This window comes from Psammomys obesus, unplaced genomic scaffold (assembly GCF_907164565.1).
Source record: "Psammomys obesus unplaced genomic scaffold, mPsaObe1.curated_primary_1811, whole genome shotgun sequence".
Classification (NCBI taxonomy): Eukaryota; Metazoa; Chordata; class Mammalia; order Rodentia; family Muridae; genus Psammomys; species Psammomys obesus.
In genome coordinates this window covers 4,639,390-4,647,423 of record NW_026596125.1, presented here as the reverse complement: position 1 = coordinate 4,647,423, position 8,034 = coordinate 4,639,390, and positions in this window count along the sequence as shown.

Below are 8,034 nucleotides of genomic sequence, written 5' to 3'. Positions count from 1 at the left end.
TGTCATTTCCTGTGCCCAAGGACTGGTCTCTACTTTAGTGGCTCCAAAAGCTCCAAGTTCCCTGCATGCTCACCCACAATACCTTTGTCCTTCTGCCCAGCCTGGTGAAAGACCAAATGAAGTTGAATACCCCCGAATTCTCCACTTTTCCCCTGCTCTAGGCATCCGGCATTAAGCCCAACACCAGGTCCATGGCTAAGAGAGAACACGTAGGCAGGCACCAGAGGAACTTTCCATGCCCCTTCTCCCACATCCAGGCTTCTGTTGGCCAAACAAAAGCTGTGGCAGGATCCGGATCAGTGGGCCAAGGGCAGCCAGAGGCAGCCTCAGACAAAAAGACAGGCTGGGCAGCTAACTAAGCGTGCCTCTTGGCCTCCCCCACGGCCCAGGCAACACCTCTGAAGAAGTGACTTTACAGACACTTATACTCACAACACAGGTGACACTGTTCTGAACACATTATTAGTGTATTACTTTCCTCTTTCTGCCGTAACCAACTATCTCTTTAAACATTTGCTTCATTCTGTGCATGGGTGTTTCGTCTGCGTGCCTATCTGTGCGCACCACGTGCAGGCCTAGTGCGTGAGGAAGCCAGAAAAGGGCGCCGGATCCACATACCTTTGACCGCTAATCCATCTCTCCAGCCCAAACTGTGAACATCTTAAAAGTCACGTTTCTTGTCTTACATCTTTGGGTTGTGAATTTTAAACTCTGTTAGCAGGGATTCGCTTCTTCTCAAGGCCCTGTGGGAGAATTTGCTTGCTTGTTTGACCTTTCTGGAAGCCACTCATATCTCATAGGTCATCATTTCTGCCTACGCAAGGGTCTTTCTGGCGACAGAAGGCCTAACCAGATAATGAAGGATAATTCATTATTATTATTGTTGTTGTTGACAGGGTCTCACTATGTGGCTCTGGCTGGCCTGGAACTGTATATGTAGACCAGGTTGGCCTCACACTCACAGGGATCCACCTGCCTCTGCCTCCCAAGTGCTGTGCAATCCAGGATAACTGATTCATTTCAGGATTCTTAATTTTAATTTTATGGGTATGAGTGTTGCCTGCGTGTGTGTCTGTACCACATCTGTGCCCAGTGATCAAAGAGGCCGTATGAGGCTCTGGAATCTAGACAGTTGGGAGCCGTGGTGAGGGTTCTGGGAACCAAATCCAGGTCCTCTGCAGGAGAGGCTAACGCTGAGCCGTCCCTCCAGCGCCTGTGCTCCTGATTCTAATCACACCTGGAAAACTCCGCTTGCCACGGAGGCAACCTGTCCGTGTGTTTTGAACATTTCGAGGGCGCCAGCGTTCTTATTAACCACAGCAAGCACCACCTCACCGAGCCGTGGTGGCAACCTTGGACTGTAAGCACCGTCACCATTCTGCAAAAATCGATCCTAGAGGCCACCGGACCAAGGTCACACGTACACTCAGCACCCAGGAAAGTAACACAGTTAAAAACACGTCCCCCGACTCTGCGCTTCCACGCGATGGGGGGCTTGGCAAACAGGTGCTCTGTGTCTGCAGGTGCGCACTGTCAGCTGGCAGGGCTGAGTGTCTTTCACACATACACGCAGAATTTCGGAGCATGTGTATTCTGCTCACTTACTTAGGCACTACAGACACAAGCGTATATACAAAATATCTGGGCACGTGCTTCCGCCCTCATCCCTTCAGTCATCCACACTCTCTTCACACCCAGCGGCACCATGCCCTGAACACGTGCCCTGCACACCAAGGCATCATACCTCAAGTACTGTCTGCGCACGCGCGTCATGCAGACGCAGCAACCGCGCTTTTCATAGTGTTTGGGCTTACCCTCGGTTAAAAGAACCACACAGCACCTTTTGATGCATGCACACGAAACCATGCAACCTATAACCTCTTGGATACTGTGCCTGCACAGCATACGCGCACTGCACATGAGCACGCCACGCAGACACGCACCCCAAACCTAGGCTCCTGTGCCGTCTACTCACAGCTCACCCCCACACTCGGTGCACACACAGATACGCTGCACACTGAGGCTCGCTCGCCTCACACAGCGTACATCTCAAATCGTCTCGCCCGCACGCCCTAGTTACACGCACATTCCGTGTATTCGTTCTCTGTAGGCACCGTGTATGGAGAGCCTGACCACACACACCGTCCTGCGCACACACTCGAACACACACACAGCGAAGCACACGCTGTAGCCTTTCTTAACACAGTCTGCGCACACTTCCTGCAGTTACGGAGAGGTACGGCGTCCTACGCAGAGATTCTGAATTCCATACCGAGGCCTCTGCTCCACTCACCACACGCCAGAAGGAACAACCTCACACACGTGCAAACCCACTCGAGGTGTGGCGTGGCTTCTTCCCCCGGCGGTTTTCCACCTAGGAGGGTTCTGATTATGCCCATTTTCCCGGGGAGGAGGCTGAGGCAGGAGAGAGGCGGGGCCACCCGGGCCGCCCCGCCCCCGCCCCGCCCCCAGTCGAGGTGCGCTCAGCCCCCGGCGCCGTATCCCTCATCCCCAATAGAAAAGTAGTTCCAATACCATGTTTGTTAACTAGGTTATCTAGGCTGTGGAAGATTTTAATGTTGAATTTTATAGCTTTACCACGCTCTGCCGTCCTTGTGAATATTGTAATATTGCATTTTTTACAAGTTACTCTTCTGTTAATGTTCCAGCTAGTAACTTTTATAATCCTCCTCAATGAAATTTTTTTGTATTCTTCCGCACCGTTAACCCCAATGGCGGCGCCTCGGCCCCTGGCAGGAGGCAGATACGAGATGAATTCCTCTTTAATCAGAAATAATAATAATAAAAACACACACGCGGCTACGCTGCCTCTCGCCCCGGCTCCCCTCGCGCCGCCGCCGCCTCTCGGGGCCGCCTGTGCGCCCCGCGGCCTGGGCTCGGGACGGGCGGCGGCGGCGCGGGCAAGCAGCCACCCCGGCCGGCCAGGGCGTCCCCGGGCTCCCGGCTCCGCTCTCGCCCGACCCCAGGCCGCAGCGACCCCGCTCTCCCGGCCTCCCCGAGCTGCTGGCGGCCAACGGTGGGCGCCTCCCTGCTGCTGCTACCGCCGGGGCCAGCCACTGCCTCTCCCTCCTTTCAGTCAGCTGCCTGCCCCTCCCACTTTTCATTTTTATTTTTAAGTCCTAGATCTCAAATTTTCCCCTCTGGCTAGTTTTCAGCTTTTCCTAGTTCCTACCCTCTGCACGCACCTCCCGCGAAGGCCCAAGCTGGTAGGGAGGGTAGGAAGTTCCTGGGAAAGGCTGGACTCTGGCCTGTGAGGTGAAACTCTGGTCTGGGGACTGGGCTGGCGTACATCTGAAACCCCCCTCGGGAAGCAGAGAAGAAAGGTCTAGTGTCTGTGGTCACACCGAGGGTAAGAAGGCCTTTGAGGTGAGGTGGTAAGGTGTCCAGGAGTTGAGGGTGAAGGGTCAGAGAGGCTTAGGGAAAGCAGTTGGCCAGTGGGACGCTGCTGTAGTATCAGTCTTCTTTCCTTTCCTTCTTTCCTTCTTTCCTTCCTTCCTTCCTTTCTTTTTCTTCCTTTCTTCCTTTCTTTTCCTTCCTTCCTTCCTTTTTTTTATTCCTTTCTTCCTTTCTCTTCCTTCCTTCTTTCATCAGATTTATTAATTTTATTTTATGCATGAATGCCTGGTACTGGAGGGGGTCAAAAGAGGACATTGGATCCCTTGAATGGGTGATTGTGAATCGTCATGTAAGTGCTGAGAATTGAACCCAGGTCCTCTGCAAAAGCAGAGGCTGCCCTCAGCCGCTGAGCCATCTCCACAACACCCTCTTGGGAACCTTAGAGTCCTAATTTCTCATCTAATGGAAAGGCTCCACCAAAGAGGGTGGAGATGGAAAGGCTGCAGTCGGGCTAGTCTTGGAGGGAGGAGCTTATCGGTGGATGCTTTTGTTCTGAGGCGACTGAACCGACTTCATTGGTGAAAGCATGATCCAGGACTTTCAGGAGTTTGTTTTTTTCAACATCATTTGCTGAGTACCTACTATGTGCTAGGCCCTGTACTAGACCTTGGGGGGGGGGGCAATGCTAAGTGGAAATAGTTGATGACCTTGTGGAGCTTGCAGACTGGTGGATGCAGCAAATACTTGAAAATCATACAAACACAGGTCTAGCAACCGGGATTGCTGCCAGGAGTCTCTGGGCTACACCATTTACCCCTTGGACCTGCTTGCAGCTCCTGGGTTCTCCATCTTCCTACCTATGCTTAACACACACACACACACACACACACACACACACACACACACACACACACGCACACACCTCTGTTGTGAAGCATGGAGCCCCTTCCCAGGTGAGGTTTTAGTTAGCCGCCCTTCAAGACTCCACTTCATCAGAATTTCCCAGCGTCTCTCAGATCTGACCACTACCGCATTCTCCTCCTTCATCACGCAGGAGGCACCAGGTCCCATGCCTCCTGAGAGCAGAGGTGCCCAACATCTGGAAAGCAGAGTCTCAGCTCAGCCGAACATCTGGAGCGCTAATAGCAGAGCTGCCAGAGGGCCCGGGGTGCCAGGTTCTGGAATGGTGTAGGAAGTGGGAAAGCTTCGCTATCAGGACACTCAACACCCTTGGCTTTAAATGCCCCCCAACCCCGAAAGTCCACCTTAGCGCTATATAAACAGCACCCAGCCCTTTCTGCGGCCCGTGCTTGTGCCACGGCGTCGCCTCGCGGACAGAGTCTCAGTTCTTGTAGGAAAGGGTTAAAAGGCCCTGCTTCCCAGCTCTACCTTTATTAACCAGCTTGCTGAGTGCAGGTGAGGGGGTGGGGGATTATTGTTAACTGGGATCCGGGAGGGGGAGCGGGGGGGGGGGGGGCAGAGGCGCCCGCGCGCCGCGCCTGTGCGGAGCACGGAAGCTGCGAACGCCCGCGACAGTAAAACATCTGTAATGTGCCGTTCGCCGCTGCTCGCTGATTGCTCATGGATTAAAGATTAAAATCTCGGCTTTGGCAGATGGGGAGAGAGAGGAAACTCTTACGAGCACGTTTTGCATCTGCATTTCATTCTGCTCTGTTCCCCGCGCCACGCCTGGTGGCGCCCGCCCTACCCCGCCCACCCAAGCTCTCGGCTTCCCCAGCGCGGCTGGGCTGGCCAAGCACCCCCCGGGCGGCCAGCCCTCTCCCTGTCCTTTCTGGCCATCTGGGCTTGTGACTCTCCTCATTTTCATCAAAGGTTTCCACCTCTGGTCAGGGTGATACCTTTCCCGCCCTGGCCCAAGCTCTTCACAGGTCAAGGTGAACCTACCCAGAAAAAGGATACGCTCCATCCCGCTAGCTGGGGCAGCAACCCTGTGGCCAGCGTGATGCTGAACTGTCTGCCCTAAAGGGAATCACCCTGCCGTGTCCTTCTGTGTTGGAAGGAAACTGAGGCATAGCCAGGTGGGCAATCGCCTTCCCACTGTGTTTTTCCCATTGAGCTGCTGTGGAGGCAGAGAGGGCGCCAAGGGAGGGATCAAGGCAGAATGCAACAGAGTTCCTTCCCACTTTTGGATAATCCTTGTAAATTAGCCTGGTCCTAGCTCACCAAGGAGTGTGCTTCGGCCTCTGGGGTCGATACTCTAGCCTCTTCATTTCCTCCTCCCTACCGGATGTGTTAACATCAAACTTGGTTGAGGAAGAAAACCCAGGCCGACAGGACTAGAGACAAAGGACTTTCCGAAAGACAGAAGGGCGGTAGAGAGACAGAAAAGGAACAAAAAGCTGCTGAGTGGCGTGGCAGATGCTAGCACCGGCATCTAATGGTGGGGGTTGGGAAGGCTAGAGAGGGGCAGGAGGAGATTCTGCCAGGTTTTCAGGCTCCCAGTGGGAGGAAAAGGGTGGTCGAGGGTTTGCAGAAGAAAAGCTGAAGAAGGATGAATGAGAGGAGGGTCGCCGTGGCAGATATAATTAATTACAGCATATTAAAATGTTTGTTTACAGAGATGAACAGTGGCCGAGGTCTGATGGTAATTAATTCACAGCCTTTCCCAATCCTCTGAGCCTCAGCCCCTCTGCGGCGGGGAGGCTTGGGTCACCTGGGCTGGGTAGGGTGCTCCACCCTTCTTTCCTAAGGGATCAGAACGCAGGGAGTGGCGGGCAGCCTCGGACTTCACCGACTCCAGCCCCATCCTACCACACACACTTGGGGAATTCCAGGCCGAGGAGGATGAGCAATTTTGTTTTTCCTAAAAACCACCAGATAGAACGAGTGGTAGAACTAAGTAGGATTATGGTCTGGGCGACCAGGTAAAGCGTTCAAGGCCAAAGAAGTCGTTGGCGTCCAGGCGATTCCGCTGGCCTGCCCTCGGGGACCTAGCAATTGCTTACGTCATGAGCCGCCCCTAGTTGAGAGGCACCAGATCTAAGCGCCCTCTGCCACCCCAGCTCTCTTTCTGGGTCTGTTCTCTGCAGGCCCACTGCACTGCCCTGGCCCATCATGCACTGTCCTCTAGCCGAAGCGAAGAGCATCCTCAACTGTGGCATCCAACAGTCTGACAAACTCCGAGGTATTAGGAAGAGAGCATAACGTCTCTCTGCCCATCTTTTTTCCCTTCTCCAGTCTCGTCTTTCCTCTGTTTTACACTTTTAAGAAAAGAGTTTGTTGGAGGCTGAGAGATGGCTCCAGAGTGGAGAGTGCTCCCTGCTCTTGGAGAGGACCCAGGCTCTGTTTCCAGCACCCACACGGCTGCCCACGACTGAAACTCTAGTTCCAGGAGATCTGACCCCTCCTCTGGCTTTCTTGAACACCAAGCCTGCAAATGACGCACGCGCTCACGGGCGCACACACACACACACACACACACACACACACACACGGAAGCAAAACAGTCATGCGCATAAAACAAATATAAATCTGAAAGGAAGTAATTTATTAAAGGATCAGAATTGATAACTTAGAAGACAGGTCCAATTTTGTATATATGCTACCAAAGCCAACACTCTTTATTTAAAAAAAATTATTATTGTGTGTGTGTTTGACTGTTATTCTTTTTTTAAAGATTTATTATTATTTATACAGTATTCTGCCTGCATGTGTGTCTGTAGGGCAGAAGAGGGCACCAGATCTCACTATAGATGGTTGTGAGCCACCATGTGGTTGTGAGCCACCATGTGGTTGCTAGGAATTGAACTCAGGACCTCTAGGAAAAGAAGCCAGCGCTCTTAACCTCTGAGCCATCTCTCCAGCCCTACCAAGTGGTTTGCCTGCATGTATGTCTTTCCACTCTATATATGCTTGGGGCCCAGGGAAGCCAGAAGAGGGCGTCAGATCCCTTGGGACTGGAGTTACAGGTGTTTGCTAGCCTCTGTGTGGGTGCTGGAAATCAAGCCCAGGTCCTCTGGGAGAGGAACCAGTGCTCTTAACCAGTGAGCCATCTCTCCAGCTTTTTTGTCTTTGCTTGGGACTAAGTCTTATTATGTCCCCATGCTGGCCTTAGACAGGATCTGGCATTAAGATTTGATCTTTCTGCCTCAGCCCCAACAAGGGTGCCTCTGCTCTCACCTACTTCACTGATCCTTTGCCCACCTTAGCGTCAGAGATCCAGCCAAACACACAAGTATTTGAGGTTCATTCACCTGTTCATCAAGGAGTTGATGTGTTGCTGAGAGAAGGGGAGGTGAGAGGCCTTTCAGGACCCAATAGCAATAGCAAAGGCTCAAAGGAATGTCACTGGGTGGAATGTCATAAGTTCCTGGAACAGCTGGTCCCAGGCCAGGACACACAGACACACAGGGGAAGAGAGACAGAAGAGCGAAGGTAAATCTGGGGAGGGGCTTGATAAGTTGCTGGGATGCTGGTGGAAGTTTGCCCACCCATTTCTCAGAGACCTACAGAGGCCTCTCATTAAGTGGACTAAAGAGAGGACAGCACTTTTTTCCTAGGCCATTTCTTTCACACTAAATCTCCTTCAGTGAAAAACACAGTAAGGAGAAAGCTGGGTCCAGAGCAAAACAAGAAGCTGAGGAAGGCTGAAGGTAGCACTGCCTCCTTCGAGGTTCTGACTTGGAGCGAGAATGAAAATCAGAGATAGCAATCTAG